Here is a 20,656-nt window from a genome sequence, read left to right as displayed (position 1 = left end):
GTGATAGAGATATTACGTCTGAGAGCAGGTGGGAGGTCCTTTGGTCAGGGATCCTGTGCATGCCACACCTCCTGCCCAGCCTTGGGAGGGGAAGAACTTCCCCTGTATAAACCCGGGGCTGAGGCAGAGTGATTGAGTCCAGGAAGAGCAGAGACAAGAGCAGCATAGGAAGCAGCAGAGTCACAAGGAGTCAGGGGCTGGCAGCTAAAGAGCTCGCCCTGACTAAGAAGATTCTTTACCGGACCCGGAGTCCGAGGCTGTGGGGACTAACTTCTACCCAGCAGCAGAATCCGTCAGGCAGGGGATTTCAGGTCCCCTGGCCCAGAAGCCCGAAGGCCCCGAGTCACCGGCCATACGGGTGAGCACCACACGGTACACTCAGGGACGTGGGCTACTTACATCAACTTCTAGCAAGGTAGCCAGAAGAGTACAGTCAGCTTGGGAGGCCTACAACTACGCCTGGCCAGGGGAGATCCCATCTGCTCAAGGACTGACCAGGCCCCGTTCGCTAGCAAGTACTCCGGGAGGGTCTATCGTTGTTATCAGTAAAGACCCTGAACGCTACCATACCGTCTCTGAGTGGTTCCTGCTACCCCCATCATCCACGTCGGCTGCCCTGAGGCCATACCCCTCCCGTTGGGGGTTATACTATCACGCTGCACCATCCTTCCACCGGCCTCAGCGGTCTGCCCTGCAGCAGCAGCCCCCTGGCTGCATTCAACGGGTGGCGTAGTCATCAACCGTTTTCTACCGCTAACAGACTGCCGTCCAGTTTGACTCCCTGGGCACGGACCGGGTCACCGCCACGAGACTACAACCCTAAACAGATCCGGCTCCGGGTAAGCTCCCGCGTGCGCAACGCAGCGCGACACAGGCCCAGGGGCGCGTCAACTTTGGCGTAGTCGGCAGGATCACGTGCCCGCAACCACCGGGTACTGCGTGCCTGAAAAGCAAAGACTGTTCAAACTTACCAGTGGTGAAGATTCCCGCCATCGGTGAAGATTCCCGCCATCCGGCGCCATCTTCAGCCTTCTTCCCGCCATCGGTGAAGTTTCCCGCCATCCGGCGCCATCTTCAGCCTTCTTCCCGCCATCCGTGGAGTTTTCCCGCCATTGGACGCCATCTTGAGGACGCCGCGCGGGAAGAAGAGGGGCGTGGACTCCGAAAGCGCGCGAGAACTGAAGCCCCGCCTCACGTCCGGACGTTGCGTAAGGTCCTGGAAGGAGCCCAGCAGACGCCGACGTCACAGGAGCGCGACGGAAGGTCCTCAACCCTGACGATCCACTGCGGAGCCGCGGCCTACGGAAGAGGATCATCGCAAGGTAGGCCACGGTCCACTAGGGGGGAGGAAGATGTCGGATACGGAGGAGAGCTTCACTACCTCGACCCCCGCCAGCGCCACCGCTGCTGCAGTTATGCCCTTCACCATGCCATATATCCCGGGAGCAGCTTGGCTACCCCAGTACTCAGGGGAGTCACATACCCTGCATGACTTTAGAGAAAAGCTGGATAGCCTCTTCCAGGTGTACCCCCTCACAGAAGAGCAAAAAGTGAGCATCCTGGTGGCCCAACTAATCGGGGCAGCCAAAAGAGAAGTAAAATCTTGGCCACCTGGGAGGAGGACTGTCGCAGAGATACTAACCCGGCTGAGGGACACCTTCGATACCCGCACCTCAGCCGAGATCAAGCTTAGATTCTACGGGTGCAAGCAGCGAGCGCATGAGAGTATAAGGGACTATGCACTAAACCTACAAGAGGCCCTGAGGGCCATAAAGCAGACCGACCCTGATGGGGTGGGAAACGAGGACAGGCTGTTGACTGAACAATTTATAGAGGGTTTATATTGCAATGCCCACCGAACCCAGTTGCGGGCAATGGCCTTACAGGATCCCCATCTGGACTTTGCACAGTTCAAGGATAGAGCTATCCGGGTGCTCCGAGAACCAGCACCGGGTGGCGTTGTGACCCACAGGCGCCCAGCTATTACTTACCACCAGGAGGCGGCGCCCTTGTCGGCAGGGCCTGTGGGAGCTGATGCGCAGGCTTTGGACAATGACCCGGCTCCAGACCTACACCATCAGGTCCAAGAGCTAGTTAAGAGCGTTGCTGCGCTAACCCGAACTGTGCAGTCTTTACAGGTTTCCACTCCAGGGAAGATCCAGCTGGCATCCGGACCGGAGGACATCCCGTGGCGTCGACCAAGGAGGACCCCACCGGCCAGAGGAAGACCCAGTGACCGATACAGCGAGGACGGACGACCCATCTGCCGCCGCTGCAATCAACCCGGACATATGGAAAGGTACTGTTCTTTAAACGGGCACAACCTGGGGTAGAGGGCCAACCCCCAGGAAAAAGATCACCAGGCCCATCGAACTGGCGCGACAGATATGTGGGAGGACGTCCAGTCTTGCCTGTGGTACTGGATGGCATTCCCATGAGTGCCCTACTGGACACCGGGTCACAGGTCACCACCATCCCGTACGTGCTCTTCAAGCAGTACTGGAATGACTCGGATATTACCCGCTACCCTGACGACGACTTGAGTATCATCGCCAGCAATGGTCAGCCCGTGCCACAGATCGGATTTAAAGAGGTGACCATCAAAATTGGTAGAGTCGAACTGGCCGCACAGGGACTGATCATTGTAGACATTGACAAACATGAGAGTCACCCAAAGATAACTCTAGGAACTAATGTAATTGAAAATTGTCTTGCAGAGGTGATTTTCCTTTTACAGCAGGTTGCCAAGAATGCCAGCTCCGGCGAGCAGCGGGTGCTCCAGAAAGAGATCCGGGCACTGATGCAACGGCAACAAGTGGAACTCTCCGGCGGTGAGATTGGTAGCGTAAGAATGTGTGACCCTTTTCCTATTGCCATGCCCCCAAAAAGTGAAATGATGATTTGGTGCCGGGCAGCTATTGGTCTGAGAGGTAGAGATTACCAGGCAATGGTAGAACCAGTTTACTCAGATAGTAGGCCCACCATTTTGACAGCACGGGGGGTGGTCAATGTACGCCATGGGAGGGTGCCCGTTCGCATAATAAATATCGGGGAGAGGGAAGTGTACCTGCCCCGGTATGCCACGCTAGCCAAATTATATACCACTAATCAAAATTCTATACAATTTGTGGAACCCTTGCCTCCATCTCACCCGGAGGAAGGTAACGGCTCTAAGAAAGACATGGAGGACTGGTGTCAGCAACTACATCTGGGTACTGACTCCACTCCCTCACACCAGAAACAAGGAGTCTATCGGGTGGTTCAAGAGTATGAGAGAGTGTTTAGTAAACACCCGTTAGACTTCGGGCGAGTCAAGGGGGTAGAACACCGCATCCCCACGGGAGATCATCCTCCCATAAAAGAGAGGTATCGACCCGTACCCCCTGCACATTACCAACACGCCAAGGGGATGCTTAGAGACATGAAGGAGGCTGGGGTAATCCGGGATAGCTGTAGCCCCTGGGCAGCCCCACTAGTTTTAGTCAAAAAGAAAGACAACACCATGAGGATGTGTGTAGATTACCGGAAAATCAACCGTATCACACACAAGGATGCGTACCCCTTACCAAGGATAGAGGAGTCATTGGCTGCTTTAAGATCTGCTAACTTCTTCTCTACCTTGGATCTCACTAGCGGGTACTGGCAGGTTCCTGTAGCAGAGGCAGACCGGGAGAAGACTGCATTCACCACCCCGATGGGACTTAGTGAGTTCACCTGCATGCCGTTCGGACTCTGCAACGCCCCAGGAACCTTCCAACGATTAATGGAGTGCTGTCTGGGCCACAGAAACTTCGAGACGGTCCTGTTGTACCTGGACGATGTCATCGTATACTCCAAAACTTACGAGGACCACCTGAAACACCTGGCGGAGGTGTTCGAAGCTCTGGCGAGTTATGGCCTAAAGGTGAAACCCTCCAAGTGTCACCTCCTGAAACCAAAGGTGCAATACCTGGGACACGTGGTGAGCGCTGACGGAGTGGCTCCCGACCCCGATAAGATCACCGCAATTAAGGGATGGCCAAGCCCCTCCAGCGTAAAAGAAGTGCGGCAGTTCCTAGGGTTGGTAGGCTACTACCGAAGGTTTATTCCCGGTTTCACCAAAAAGGCAGCGCCTATGCAGGACCTCCTGATAGGCCAGTCCCGGAAGGCCAAGAACCAGAAGCCGCCCTTCAAATGGGAAGAGCTAGAAGAAGAGTCCTTCCGCCAGCTGAAGATGGCCCTCACGGGGGATGAAATCTTGGCGTACCCAGACTATAGCCAGCCCTTCATCCTCTACACCGACGCCAGTAACATCGGGCTAGGAGCCGTACTATCCCAGATTCAGCAGGGGAGAGAACGAGTGATCTCCTATGCCAGCCGAAAACTGCGACCCACCGAAAGGAACCCCGAGAATTACAGCTCATTTAAGCTAGAGTTCCTGGCCGTGGTATGGGCAGTCACCGAGCGCTTTAGGCATTACCTCGCTTCTTCCCGGTTCACCGTATACACGGATAACAACCCGTTGATACACCTGGACACGGCAAGACTCGGTGCCCTGGAGCAGAGGTGGATGGCCCGTCTGTCCAACTACGAGTTTACAATTAAATACCGGGCAGGGCGCTCCAATACCAACGCGGACGCCCTGTCCAGGATGCCCAACCTGCCGGACGGAGGAGAAGATCCGGAGGGACTGGAAGAAGTTGAACTCCCTGCGTTCCACCGTCATGGGACTATCCAGTATTCCCACCGGGTAAGGAGTAAGCAGGCTGCTACGTTGAACCCCTTACCTCACTACAACTGGGCGGAAACGCAAGACAGCGACCCTGCCGTCCGACTGGTGAAGGAGATGCTGACTCGCCCGGAGGCTAGCCTGGAATCAGACGCTCCAGAGGAAGCCAAACAACTATGGGCAGAGAAGAGTCGACTGTTCCTTTACAAGGGGAAGTTGTGCCGCAGAATGGTTAACTCCAGGACGCATGAACTACTCTGGCAAGTAGTGGTGCCACGAAGAGACGCAGCCATGGTGATGGAGGCATACCACGACGGAGCTGGACACTTCGGGTGGAAAAAGCTGGAGTTCCTGCTGCGCGAGCGGTTCCACTGGGTAGGCATGAGGGGAACCATCGAGAAGTGGTGCAGAGACTGTGGCCCGTGCAATCTGAGAAGGAAGGACCGGGCCAGCCAGAAGACTCCCCTGCAGTCCATCGTCACCCGGCAACCGTTGGAACTGGTGGCCTTGGATCATGTAAAACTGACCCCCAGCAGAAGTGGCTACGTCTACGCGTTAACCATCGTGGATCATTACTCCCGGTTTCTGGTTGTCGTCCCCGTCAAGGACTTAACGGCTCGAACAGCAGCTAGAGCCTTCCAGCAGCACTTTTGCCGCCCACACGGGTACCCGGACCAAGTGCTGACGGACCAGGGACCTGCCTTTGAAGCGGAGGTCTTCCAGGAATTCTGTAATCTGTATGGCTGCCGGAAGATAAGGACGACACCCTACCATCCGCAAACTAATGGACTTTGTGAAAAAATGAACCAGGTGGTAATGGATCTTCTAAAAACGTTGCCCCTGGAAGAACGCAGTCTGTGGCCTGAGAAGTTGCCCGATCTGGTGGACCTATACAACCACATCCCGGTAGGTTCCACCAACTGTACCCCGGCTTACCTAATGAGGGCAAGACCTGGTAAGTTACCTGTTGACCTGGAAATGGGAGTCCTGACGCCCGAGGACACTTCACCAGAAACAGACTGGGACACAGAGAGGCAGCAGCAGTACCGGAAAGTACAGGAGAGCGTGGAGCGAAGTCTTTGTCAGGCTAGGGAAAGACAAGAGAAGACTTACAACCAGTATGCTCCCGCTGTTCCCCTGGTACCCGGAGAGCAGGTCTTGAAGAGGAAGAGACGGCTCCACAAGTTGGACGACCAGTGGGAGAAGGACCCGTACACCGTACTGCCCTCAAGCCACGAGAACCCGAAGGTCTGTACCATCAGTAAAGACGGAGGGGAAACCACAGCCATTGTATCCCGGGACCACCTGAAGAAGTGCCCCGAACAACTGAGGAACCCTGAGGAGGAACAGGAAGACCATCGACCCGTGGAAGAAAGGGAAGATATGGTTAGTACCGTGCTCGGGGACTTCCCTCGGTCTTGGACTCAAGTCAATGGTGCAGTTGTGGTACCCGTACTCACCTTCCTCCAACCATCATCCCAAGAACCTACGGAGCAACGGGTAGAGCTGGAAGAGCAGCCGGTCCAGGAGGCAGAAGACTCCACCCAAGCGGAACGGGAGAATCCACCCTCTGCTTATAGTGAGCCTGCCGTACCCCTAGTGAGACAAAGAGCCGGTAGACAGCTGCCCAGTTTACCCTTGACAGCTCCTACACCCTGTAGTTCAGGGCCAGACAGTCAGCTCCGTAGGTCCACTAGGGCCACTAGAGGCCAGTTACCCGCACGTTGGAGGATCTAAATGTTTAAGTTGTTTTACAATGTTTACCTGTTTATTGTTGCTTGTGTGTAATTTTGTGTTTCTAGTTGTTTTTAGGAGTCTTCGGTGGATTTACCGGGAATCCTTTGTATATAGTTGGAGCGTAACCCAGGATGGACTAGAGACTGTTAAGGACTCGGGGTAGGACAGACCCCTACCTGGTTACGTCTCCCTGTGTTGGTGAAATGGACACCTTTGCTTTTCTTCAAAGACTGCACCCGGTTGCGGACATCCGTGACCATCTTATTGTGTTTCCTTATTGTGTTTTATTGTTCTTTGATATACCTTGTTATATTTTTCTAAAAAATGTTTAGTCCCGGAGTACTAAATTTCACTAGGGGGGAGTGTGACACCCCAGGGGTCTGGTTGTCACAGTGATAGAGATATTACGTCTGAGAGCAGGTGGGAGGTCCTTTGGTCAGGGATCCTGTGCATGCCACACCTCCTGCCCAGCCTTGGGAGGGGAAGAACTTCCCCTGTATAAACCCGGGGCTGAGGCAGAGTGATTGAGTCCAGGAAGAGCAGAGACAAGAGCAGCATAGGAAGCAGCAGAGTCACAAGGAGTCAGGGGCTGGCAGCTAAAGAGCTCGCCCTGACTAAGAAGATTCTTTACCGGACCCGGAGTCCGAGGCTGTGGGGACTAACTTCTACCCAGCAGCAGAATCCGTCAGGCAGGGGATTTCAGGTCCCCTGGCCCAGAAGCCCGAAGGCCCCGAGTCACCGGCCATACGGGTGAGCACCACACGGTACACTCAGGGACGTGGGCTACTTACATCAACTTCTAGCAAGGTAGCCAGAAGAGTACAGTCAGCTTGGGAGGCCTACAACTACGCCTGGCCAGGGGAGATCCCATCTGCTCAAGGACTGACCAGGCCCCGTTCGCTAGCAAGTACTCCGGGAGGGTCTATCGTTGTTATCAGTAAAGACCCTGAACGCTACCATACCGTCTCTGAGTGGTTCCTGCTACCCCCATCATCCACGTCGGCTGCCCTGAGGCCATACCCCTCCCGTTGGGGGTTATACTATCACGCTGCACCATCCTTCCACCGGCCTCAGCGGTCTGCCCTGCAGCAGCAGCCCCCTGGCTGCATTCAACGGGTGGCGTAGTCATCAACCGTTTTCTACCGCTAACAGACTGCCGTCCAGTTTGACTCCCTGGGCACGGACCGGGTCACCGCCACGAGACTACAACCCTAAACAGATCCGGCTCCGGGTAAGCTCCCGCGTGCGCAACGCAGCGCGACACAGGCCCAGGGGCGCGTCACTTACATCTAGAATCTGCTCATCTCTCAAGCGTTGCCGCTCCAACTATCTTGCCGGAAAAGAAGAGATGACTTCAAGACCACAAGCCACCTGATTTTTGATGCTATGGATTGGACCACCAGCCACCTCATCATTGATGCTATGGATTGGACCACAAGCCACCTGATCCTTAATTCCATGGATTGGACCACCAGCCACCTTATTCTTCATGGTATGAATTGGACCACAAGCCTCCTGATACTTGATATTATGGATTGGACCACCAGCCACCTTATCCTTGATTCTATGGATTGGACCACCAGTCATCTGATCCTTGTTTCCATGGATTGGACCACCAACCAACTTAATCTTGATAGTATGGATTGGACCACAAGCCTCCCGATACATGATACTATGGATTGGACCACCAGTCATCTGATCCTTGTTTCCATGGATTGGACCACCAGCCAACTTAATCTTGATAGTATGGATTGGACCACAAGCCTCCCGATACATGATACTATGGATTGGACCAACAGCCACCTGATCCTTGATACTATTGATTAGCTTCAAGGTAAGGTGACTAGTGGTCATGACATAATCTCATCATGGAGATGGAGCAGATGATAGACTCCGGAGACAATTATGTCTACATTGTTTATTTTAGAACCATCTCTTCCTACTGCTTCATAAAAAAAAATGAACAGAAAATCCCTTCAAATGGCTTATCCAATTTAGACGGTGCCTTCGCTAACATTGTGGATCCAGTTGGTTGAAACATGTAAGTTGGGCTGTTCTGCTGGGGTAAATCGATCATTCAAAAATGATGATAATAAGATATTTTATTCACAACTCGTTTCAACGTTGTACCGTCGTCTTTATCAGGTGAAAAGAACAAATGTCAATAATACTTTGACATTGTACAGCACCATATGGCAGTATTTTGTGGGAGCTGTATGGTACTGATGAAACATATATGCTAAACTTTAATGGAGCTATTCCCTTCTTAGTAGATGGATATTATCGGATAGTGATTGTAAAACCAAGCACCTTTACAATTTATTGCTTACTAAAATTTGCAGCCGTTCTTGAGATATTAACAAAAGATATTTCAACGTACACTGCCCGGAAGTTTGCCTAAATGACACTGTTTTGGCCAATGTCAGGCCCAATATATCCTATGGACACTTTCATAAAGGTCAGGAGCATTTAAAAGGGGGGATTCGTTATTTAGGAACAATATGGATGCATTATTGGGACAGTAGTGGCATTCCTTTTAATTTGTTCTATCTGCCTATAGGCCTTATCAGTTCCCTCATCTTAAGATATCCATACTGGTCCCGGCTTTTCCACTTCGAGTTTTGGTTTTCACATTTTGACACATAACAAGAATTGCTTATTTAAAGGGCTCGCTGACAATTCAATTACAAAGCCAACCCCCTTCTATGAGTTACCCGTGACAAGAAGAAAGCTGGCTTAGCAACTGAAATGAACCAGCCAGCCACCTCCATACCCTCCACTGAAAAAGGGCAAGGCAGGAGGCAAAGCAAGAAGGGGAGGTGTTTGGACCGAGGACTGATATTGAACCCTAAAGATCCTGTCAGCTTTCTTATTAAAGTGTATTAGTAAATTTAAATTGTTTGCACTTAAATAACAACAATGCAACTTTTTTTCAAGCTGGAGAACCCATTTATCAAATGTCTGAGAAGACTCCAAAAGGGCCCATAAGATAAAAGCATCCATGAGAATGATACATATGGATAAGAATGGTTCTTTAGAATAGTTTCTTATTGGGGACCCAAGTATCCAAAGACCACTGTTGCTTATACAAGTGAAATTACTCAAACCGCTATAATAGTACTTAAAGGAATTGTCCACTTTTAGGAAACTGGGCTCCAAACTGTGCAAAATACCTAAATTAACTATTCTAGTAGGTACTTACCCTCCCTAGGTCTAGCTCCTGCAACTGCTCCGGTTCTGGCGTCAACTGCGCGCATCACCACTCTAGCCAGTCACTGAGCTCAGAGGTTGTGCAGAGATTGACAACATGCGTTGCAGAGCTCAATGATTGGCTAGAGTGCCCACGTGACATCACAGCTGAAGCCAAAGCATTAGGACCGCGAGCAGCAACGGGCGGTCAGTGATGAACCCAGGGAGGGTGAGTATTTGCCAGGCTTATTTTTTAGGCATTTTACACAGTGTTGGGGTGATTTTTCAGAAGGTAGGCAATCTATTTAACATAGGAACCTCATTAATGAAACTGTGACCCCATAACTATGCCCGCAAAAACAGAATTTCTGTCTGTAAACAGGTAAATATCTATAAGCAATCTCCCTATGTCCTTATACACTATATGGAAAATATATTGGTCCACCCCCTTTTAGTCATAGATTTTTTTTTATTTAGTCCCATTGTCACAAGTGTATAACATCCGGCCCCTCGACCACGGTGTATAGCTCCGCCCCTCTGCCCTTCGCTATGCTGTCTGTCTTTACTAATGTGACCAAACGGCCGATGGTGCAAAGCTCACTGACATCAGTGTGGTCCTGTAATAGGAGCCACCGGGGTAACAAATCGGTTCATGACATTTCTTCCTCCTAAGTCTTCCCCCATCCCCTGTGAGTGATATTATTGAGAAATTGAAGGAAACGCAGCAACTCAGCCACAAAGTGGAGACCCCGTAACATTACAGAGTGGGAGGCCAAGTGCTGAGGAGTAGATGGCAGAAAAGTCACCAACCAAGTGCTGACTCGTCTGATGACTGCATAGTCCAAAGCTCCTCTGGTATAACATCAGCACAAACACTGCACCCCCGCCGGGAGCTTCATGACCGAGCTACTGCATGCAGCCTTCCATCACCAAGCACAATGTCGTACATCAGAGAGAGCCATCACTCTCTGGAGGAGATGTGTTCTGTGCAGTGACGGATCACACTTCTCTATCTGGCATCTGAAGGATGAGTTCTGCTTTGGTGAATGCCAAGAGAACGCTACCTGATTGCATTGTGGCGGCTGTACGGTTTGGTGGAGGAGGTACAATGCTACAGGCCTCGGCCCCTTAGTTCCATTGAAGAGAAAACATAATTCTTCAGCCCAAATCATTGTGGACAATTGTATTTTCTTACTTTGGGGAAGGTCCTTTTCTGTTCCATGTGACTGTGCCAAGTGCAGAAGGTCCATAAAGACATAGTTGGGGGAGATTGGTGGAAGAACATGTCCGACCACACAAAGCCCGGACCTCAACCCCATCCAATACCTTTGGGATGAACTAGAACAGAGATCTCCACCAACATCAGTGTCTGACCTCACAAATGCTCTTCTGGGTGTAGAGGCAGAAATTACCACCGACACCTCCAAAATCTTCCATAACATCTTCCCAGAAGAGCAAGAACTGTTATGGTTTCGAAGGGACCAACTCCATATGAATATCTATGGATGTAGGATGGGAGGTCATACAAGCTCCAGTAGGTGTAATGTGGAAGTACCCATATACTTTTGTCCTTATATTGTATAGAGGCCAGTAATATCAAATTGACCACATCACACTATAAGACCAATACATTCTGTGCAATGTCTGACTACGATATTATGAGGAAAGTCAACTCCCAGCCGTTCCTCATAATTCATCTTCTGGTGTATCATTTAAAATGTTAGTATGTAAATCCTTAATGAGCCTGTAAGTGAATCCGAAATGCAATTCATTAAGCAACTTAGTGCTAAGTCAAATGTAACAGACATGAAAAATGCCTTTTCATTAGTTCCCATTGGCTTCAGTAAATTCTGACTCGAAAGCCATCTGATATGTGGTCGATGAATTAATATTATGTCCAGTGCCTGCCATGGAGATCAAGTCAATGGTAGCGTCTCGGGTTTGGAGGTGGTCATCTTGTAATTTATAATTTAAATTGGAGAAGCCTTTAAAGAAACCGATTTGTAGTTGTTGAAGTGAATCCTTTTAATTTTGATTTATAATACTGATATTTACACCCCGGTAGCAGCTTCCAAATCTACTTTTATTTCTGCTTCACTAACATTCATTTTCCTATCTCCGTGCACTAATGCAGCTCTTTTCTTTCTACTTAGAACAAAACTTTTTTTTTTTTTTTTTACTTAGAATGGTCTTGAACATTAGAGTCTTGCTCATTCAGATGTCCGTTTTTTGCATACAGTTGCCTATAATGGTGAATGGGGTTGTTGACTTGTCCATGATTTTTTCTTGAAAATCGTAGAGACGTCCAATTTTGAGTGTTGGATCAAAATCGACAATGTAAGTCTATAGGTCCGTGAAAAAAAATGGACATCACTCGGATGCCATCTGGATGTTGTCCGTTTTTCACGCTCTACTAGATAGGATAAGGTGGAGAAACTTTTATTTCTGTTTCTCATGCAAGAAAAACTGATGAAACTTTGACCAAACTCTGATGAAATTCTACTAAAAAATCACTGATAAAACACATATTTTTGGTACAAGAAAATCACGAATGAGCCCTTTTTTTTTCAACAAGTCACAACCCATTACTGAACTGTTGAATTGGTTATAGGTTTTTCCAAAATGCATATTTTTCCTACGAGTATAACCTCAGGATAGGAGAGAAATGTTAGAAAGGTGGGATTCTTACTGCTTGAACCCACTGCACTGATCAATATTCAATATAATTGAAGAGCTACGTTCACCACTCATCCTCAATGGCACATCCATCAGGAAGAAGTTTCAGGCATGGGTCTGGATTCTTCGCATAACGTTTTGACAAATTTTTAACATTAGTCAACTAAAATTAAAATAGTGAGGAATTCCTTCATATTTTCCCCATTTTATTTCCATGGCCCCTTCATAAATTTCTCATGTCGCTGTAAGGCTTGTGAAGAATCAATCCGTATGTCCCTTCCAAGGTTCTCATTTCTCATTAAAATGACTGGTGCAGTCAACCTGTTCAGTAAACATCTGTCTGAACAATGTTGTGGGTTTGCCTCCAAGTGGTGAACACTTGCCACCAACCTTCCTACAACTGTCAGCAGGAGAAAGTCGGCACTCTGTTTTCCTTGGGTCAATACTTTATTGGAAATCCATGTGCACAAACGATATACAGTGCGGTCTTCAACACATCTTACGCATTTCGGAACAAAATTCCTTAATCATATATAATCCATTGATTTAGGAATAATATTCCGAAACGTATAAGATGTGTTGAAGACCACACTGTAAGTTATTTGTGCATATGGATTTCCAATAGAGTATTGAACCAAGAAAAAACAGGTGCCGACTTCTTCTGCTGATAATCTTCTTTGCTCAGGCGGCCGTGAACCCAAGATGGCAGTGATGGAGGTGTGGTGAGCTGTCATTTTCTGTGTTTGGCTCCTACAACTGTCATCCAATTCCATCTACACTACCAGTGTCTAAGGTCTATAACCTATATTGTAAACTCATTTCTTTGTGGACCATGTACGTTTTAGCTCCCATTTATACATATTTGGTAAAGATTAGCAATTCGATTCGATGTGAAGCGAATTTGGGTACAATATTTCGGAATTCGATCAACTCGGCAAATTCAAGCAATTTGCGATTCAATTTGCTTTTGCATATTACCTTGCAGCTCTAATATTAAATGGAATAGAACAGCCAATCAGGAGGGACTATCACAGCCTGTAAAAAAGCAGAGGCCGGAAATGCAGCAGCTATATTTGTGGTGACTCTGGATAATGAGACGACATCACAGCTCACAACTATGCCATAGAGTTTGGGGTAAAAGGCCATAAAACACTAAATAAACAGTGTCAATACTGTGTGACAGCTCAGCAATCAAGAAAGGTTACCACTTGTTTACCGATAACCATATGTGTGGAGGTCACTTGGACATTACTAAGGCTGTGTTTGCGTTAAAGAGCTTGAATTGTGTTTAATACAGTCCTAGGAGAGCTCAGATTGTTACACATCTCATTTCAGGGCAATTGGAGGCTTCGATTTGTGGCAAATCAAATCAATTTTTGGGATTTATTTGGCAAAATTTGTCACTGATGGCGAATTTGAAATTTCAAAACATTCGCTCATCTGTAATTTTTGACATCAACCATCTATTCTTTCTACCACCAGTGTCATGAACAAGTCTCTTTTTGGAGGGCCATGAAACATTTTCTTCTTGACGTAAGAATTTTGTGCTATGACTTTATTTCCACTGCATGCAGTAGCTCTCCATCCATTTTCATCTGTTAGCAAATTCTCCATCAATATTGAATTTGCCGTGTGGAATAGGATATGCAAAAAGACAACAGCTAACATGGAACAAATATCTTTCCTTTAATGTTCGTCTGATCAAAGTCCGGGGCTTAAAATCTGCAAAGTTTCTAAAAATTCTGCTGTTAGAGAAATACCCCTGTTAATAATTCCTTGTGAACCAATTTCAAAGACCTTTTCCTGCCTGATCGTGAACCGCTATATACTCATTTAATATTCTTCCTTTTTAATTTACAACTGGCCATTTTGCAGTAGAAAGGCAAACAAAACGCATTTTTCTTTGCTCTCCAAAGGCCTCTCACAGGTTCATTATGCTTTTATAACATAACACACATCTGTGGGTCCCAGAGAGTCTGCACAGTAATAATTCAGTCAATATCAATCATTGCACATTGTAAGTCTAATTGCTGCGTTCCTTTTACTCCACAAACTTCCCATTGCTGGTAAAATTGTTGTTTGCACTTTATGTATTATAATCCAGTTGTGTAGAATAATCCAGAAGCATTTAGCTTTTTATCTTAAATTCCTATTCATTTCTGTGCAAATTGCCTCTTCAGAGAAAAAGAGGGCTTAAACTCTATAGCGCCACCTATTGGAAGCAGCAATCCTACAAGTCACAATTGACCCTTTAACGAGTCGTGCAATATAACTTAGGATAATAGCCAAATCAGAATCTCAATTTGCAGACACTGTGTCTCTGGCTGTTGCCCCTCGTCAGTGCAAAGTATGAGAACTGATTTGGCTAGATGAGAGGCTCTGGACTGAGATCTAAGGGGTAACGTTTCTCCTTGTGGAGAGTGTCATACCGGCTCTGGCATGCCAAAGTAAGGAGACTTATTCGCCGTGCAATGCTCCTCTAGGAAATGTAATATGCAAATTGCCTCTTCAGAGAAAAAGAGGCCTTGAACTTTGTAGCACCACCTATTAGAAGTAGCAATCCTACAAGTCACAATTGACCCTTTAATGAGTCATGCAATATGACTTAGGATAAAAGCCAAATCAGAATCTCAATTTGCAGACACAGTGTTTCGGGCTGTTGCCCCTCGTCAGTGCAAAGTATGAGAACTGATTTGGCTAGGTGACAGGCTCTGGACTGAGGTCTAAGGGGCAACGTTTCTCCTTGTGGAGAGTGACATACCGGCTCTAGCATGCCAAGTTAAGGAGGCTTATTTGCAGTGCAATGCTCCTCTGGGAAATGTAATATGCAAATTGCCTCTTCAGAGAAAGAGAGGTCATTTCTGGTCACTGTACTAGACATCAATAAGTTGTGCCATTATAATTTGCCATAGAACAGGTTCTTTTACAACCTCAATGCAAAATCTGTAACAGGGCATCCAAATTACCATGTGCCATTTATAACACTGGCATCATCTAATGAGGCAAAGGAGCCTTCAAGCCACTTTAGGAACAATGTCTTAGGTGCAAGTGTGGTCTAAGTGATAACATTTCTACTTGTGGAGAGTGACATGACTGACATGTCAGTGTAAGCAGAATTAAAGGCCATTTAAAGTCATGTCTTTCTCCACAAGGAGAGACCTCTTGGACCCTAGTCAGATGACTCTCATAGAGCCAAGTCTTGTTTGCACTGAGGAGGGGCAACAACCCAAAACAGTTGTTTTCAAATTAAGATTCTGGTTTGGCTTTTATCCTAAGTCAAATTGCAAGGCTCGTTAAAGGATCAATATTGACTTTTAGGATTGATAACTCCAGTAGGTGGCACTAGAGTTATAGTCCTCTTTCTCTCTGAAGAAGCTTTTTGCATATCTAAATTCCCAGAGGAGCACTGCATGGCCTAGAAGTCTCCTTACATCAGCTTTGCCTTTTCCACGAGGAGACACTAGAGTTGAAGTCCTCTTCCTCTCTAAAAAGGCAATTTTCATATTTAGATGCAACTGATATTAATAAGTGCCACACAATTGAATCCCCAAACCATGTGCTAAAGTAAATATAAAGTGGTTAATCCCTTTAAGGCTCTCTTCAAAGAGGACCAGGGATCTGTGTTGTTATTTCCTTTTTTCTATTCAGTTATAGGAATGAAAATGACGGGATAATGGAAATGCTAAACCCCCTGGTAGCTGGATACCAATGGCACCGGACAGAGGTCTGTCTGGTTTATGTCATTATACCCATCTTTTTTGGGGCGGGTAAAAGAGGCTCTTAATAAAGCTTCCACAATTATCCATAAACCAGTTGTAATATTGCCGTTAAGTAGGGATGAGCAGACCCGTGAAAGTTTAGGTTCTGGTACGCGACCGAACTTAAGTCCAAAGTTCAGTTTCGGTATCTGTATTCGAATCCCCTTGAAATCAATGGGGACCTGAACTTTGGGGCTGGAAAATATCTCTCTCTCCTCCCCAGACTCCAGAACTGTAAAACGGACGTCTCTGGACTTCCAGGAGAAGTCCGTGTTCGGAGTTCAGCACCAGACACTAGGTGTCCGGTATGAACTCGAACTCTACAGTTTGGGTTCGCTCATCTCTACCGTTAAAGGGAACCTGTCATCAGGTTTGACCGATATGAGATATGGCCACCACATTTCAGGCCTGAAATACAGCATTTTACAATGCTGTATATAAGCTCCCAATCCGACCTGCAAGATAAGAAAAAGAGCTTTTATTATACTCACCTGCGGGGCAGTCCGATCTGAGGGGGGTCACTTGTCTTGGTCTGGCACCTCCCTTTTTCATTCAATACCATCCTACTTCTTGCTTCGTGTGGATAGCGTGTCCCTACATCATCCACACAGTCTCCCCGGTATCGTGCTCCCGCACAATCGTACTTCTCTGCCCTGATGAGGGCAGAGCAAAGTACTGCAATGCGCATGCGCCAGGAAAGTTCAAGGGGCTCGGCCGCATGCACACTGCCGCACTTTACTCTGCCCTCGTCAGGGCAAGGAAGTACGACTGTGCAGGAGCGCGATGCCGGGGAGACTGTGTGGATGACATAGAGACGGAAGAAGGAGGATGACATCGAAAGAAGAAGGGAGGCGCCGGACGAGGACCAGCGACACACCACGGACTAGACCGCCCTGTAAGGGAGCACAATAAAAGGTGTTTTTCTTGTCTTTCAGGTTGGATTGGGGAGCATATATACAGAATTATAGAATGTTGTATATCAGGCCGGAAAGGTGGTGGCCATATCTCATATCGGTCAAGCCTGGTGACAGGTTCGCTTTAATTTCTATTTCATGGGTTGGGCTGAGCTGCAATACCAGATACAGCCCATGGTAAAAAGTGGCACTGTTTTTGGAAAAAAAGAAAAAAAGCAAATCCTTTAACTCCAATTCTGTGAAGTTCCTTTGAATGCTTTTCAACAAGATAGATATTGATTCCTTTAATTGCATATTGTTATCTGATCTTCTACTGAAGGATGATTCAATTTAGAAGAGGTGACAGTAGTATCCAACCTGTCTCTTTATTTAGAGAGAAACCGGATACCTGCAGAACCTTGTTAATTTCACTAATAAAATTGAGAAAATTGTATCCTTGCCCATTATGAAAAGGGTAGAAGCAGCAGGAACGACAATTACGCCTGAAAGGGTGATTAAGTTTTCCCATAATAAAATATAACTTCCCTTTCAGACGTGTCGCGTGTTATTATATTATGCCCGGCGCAGACTTTGTGTATCAGCTTGAAGGAGATTGCACAGAATCTCCTCTGTCTCTGGGTCAGATGGAGTGTTACACAAAACCATAGTGCAATTGTCCTTTTCTTTCTATGTGAAATGTGACCATCAAACCAATATCTTTCTTTCCATTTTCTCCAAAGTATGTGGTATTATAATCTCCGCAGGCAATAAATCAGATACAATTGTTGTCACACTGAGCCGCGAGATTGTGCCGTGATATGCTCAGAATACTGTGAGGTATATGTGTCACCTGCTTTAGTTGCCGCACGCGCGTTGGGGAAACGCTTTGTGAAAAAGGTGTAAGAAAAATATAGACTGCTTGTTTTAGCAAGGTACAAATGCTATGTAGGAAATTAATTAATAAATATACAGTATGGACCAAAAGTTTGGACACACCTTCTCATTTAAAGAATTTTCTGTATTTTCATGACTTTGAAAATTGTACCTTCACACTGAAGGCATCAAAACTATGAATTAACACATGTGGAATTATATACTTAGCAAAAAAGTGTGAAACAAATGAAAATATGTCTTATATTCTAGGTTCTTCAAAGCAGCCACCTTTTGCTTTGACGACTGCTTTGCACACTCTTGGCATTCTCTTGACGAGCTTCAAGAGGTAGTCACCGGAAATGGTTTTCACTTCACAGGTGTGCCCTGTCAGGTTTAATAAGTGGGATTTCTTGCCTTATAAATGGGGTTGGGACCATCAGTTGTGTTGTGCAGAAGTCAGGTGGATACACAGCTGATAGTCCTACTGAATAGACTGTTTGAATTTGTATTATGGCAAGAAAAAAGCAGCTAAGTAAAGAAAAACGAGTGGCCATCATTACTTTAAGAAATGAAGGTCAGTCAGTCTGAAAAATTGGGCAAATTTTGACAGTGTCCCCAAGTGCAGTTGCAAAAACCATCAAGCACTACAAAGAAACTGGCTCACGTGAGGACCGCCCCAGGAAAGGAAGACCAATAGTCACCTCTGCTTCTGAGGATAAGTTTATCCGAGTCACCAGCCTCAGAAATCGCAGGTTAACAGCAGCTCAGATTAGAGACCAGGTCAATGCCACACAGAGTTCTAGCAGCAGACACATCTCTACAACAACTGTTAAGAGGAGACTTTGTGCAGCAGGCCTTCATGGTAAAATAGCTGCTAGGAAACCACTGCTAAGGACAGGCAACAAGCAGAAGAGACTTGTTTGGGCTAAAGAACATAAGGAATGGACATTAGACCAGTGGAAATCTGTGCTTAGGTCTGATGAGTCCAAATTTGAGATCTTTGGTTCCAACCACTGTGTCTTTGTGCGACGCAGAAAAGGTGAACAGATGGACTTTACATGCCTGGTTCCCACCGTGAAGTATGGAGGAGGAGGTGTGATGGTGTGGGGGTGTAGCACCCTGAGGATTCGGCTGCTACAGGGGTATTGCACCTCACCCAGAGGTGTGGTATTCCACTCCCGGGTAAGGATGGAGTGTGGAACTGAGCTCAGTAGGCTGCATGCACTACACACATCCCATTTCCGGGGGACAGACCAATGGTACTCCCACTAAAGAAATGTGCAGGTACGACAGTGTCTGTCCTTGGCTGGAGTGGGAGGGGGGTGGAACATCCCAGTAGTGTAGGGGCAGATAGGGGGAGCAGTCTGGGTAAAGCTAGGAGCTCATTGGGTGCTGGTCACCTGAGCTCACACATAGAGGGAGTATATAAGGTGGGAACCATCTTAGATGAGGGTCTTTTGTAGAGGTCAGTCAGTCTGTCAGTCTTTGGCAGAGTGAGTCAGAGGAAGAGAGCAGAGGAGAAGAGCAGCTCCAAGGCCAAGAGAGAGAGAGAGGAGAAAGAAGGACCCAGAGGGGGAGAAGAGAGAACTCCAAGAACCCAAGATTAGATCAGAGGGTGAAGAGTTGGCACAAGGGTACCGGATCCCAAGCTGGTGGAGGGCACTAATCCTCAGCCAGAGACCGGAGGTCGTGGGCAGGATCTGCCACGGCCACCCACTAAATCCACCCGGAAGGCAGACCAGGAATAGGGTCAGGGAACCCAGAGACAAGGGTTTACCAACAAGAGGCCCGAGGGAGCCGGACTTAGGTGGATCCCTGGTGGGGAAGGCCAGAGAGAAGGAACGTCAGAAAGGGAGCTCAGGATCACGCTCCAGAATTACTTGGGAGTTGGCCGAGTCCAGGACCTGGTGGACGCAGCACGGCTCGGGCGGTCACTCAAGGCCGGAGTGACCAGAACAACAGCAGTAAGTAAAGACCCTGAACTGCACAGCCCGACTCTGAGTCTCATTACCATCCTCCCTGCACCTCCACAACCACCATCCTCTACACCTGACCCCCTGAGGCTATACCCCTCCCGTTGGGGGTTATACTACCTAAGCTGCACACACATCACCAGCCTCAGTGGACCCTGCTGCAGCGGCGGCCGTATTGACCGCAATTCAACGGGTGGCGTAGTCGACATAAAAGAACATCTAGTAACATCTGTAGGACTGCCACACACTGAGCTTGACACCCTGGGCACGGACCGGGTCACCGCCACTCGGAGACTACAACCCCCATCTGATCCGGCTCCGGGTATCCCCCAAACAACACTGGCCCAGGGGGCGCGTCAGGGGCACTTTGCTGGTGACACTGTTGGGGATTTATTCAAAATTTAAGGCATACTGAACCAGCATGACTACCACAGCATCTTGCAGTGGCAGGCTATTCCATCCGGTTTTGGTTTAGCTGGACCATCATTTATTTTTCAACAGGACAATGACACCAAACACCTCCAGGCTGTGTAAGGGCTATTTGACCAAGAAGGAGAGTGATGGGGTGCTACGCCAGATGACCTGCCCTCCAAAGTCACCAGACCTGAACCCAATCGAGATGGTTTGGGGTGAGCTGGACCGCAGAGTGAAGGCAAAAGGGCCAACAAGTGCTAAGCATCTCTGGGAACTCCTTCAAGATGTCAAGAGTGTGCAAAGCAGTCATCAAAGCAAAAGGTGGCTACTTTGAAGAACCTAGAATATAAGACATATTTCAGTTGTTTCACTCTTTTTTGTTAAGTATATAATTCCACATGTGTTAATTCATAGTTTTGATGCCTTCAGTGTGAA

Source organism: Phyllobates terribilis, unplaced genomic scaffold (genome assembly GCF_046119375.1).
Source record: "Phyllobates terribilis strain yellow unplaced genomic scaffold, ASM4611937v1 Scaffold_13__5_contigs__length_258822181, whole genome shotgun sequence".
Lineage (NCBI taxonomy): Eukaryota > Metazoa > Chordata > Amphibia > Anura > Dendrobatidae > Phyllobates > Phyllobates terribilis.
Note: the sequence above shows the minus strand (reverse complement) of the source record.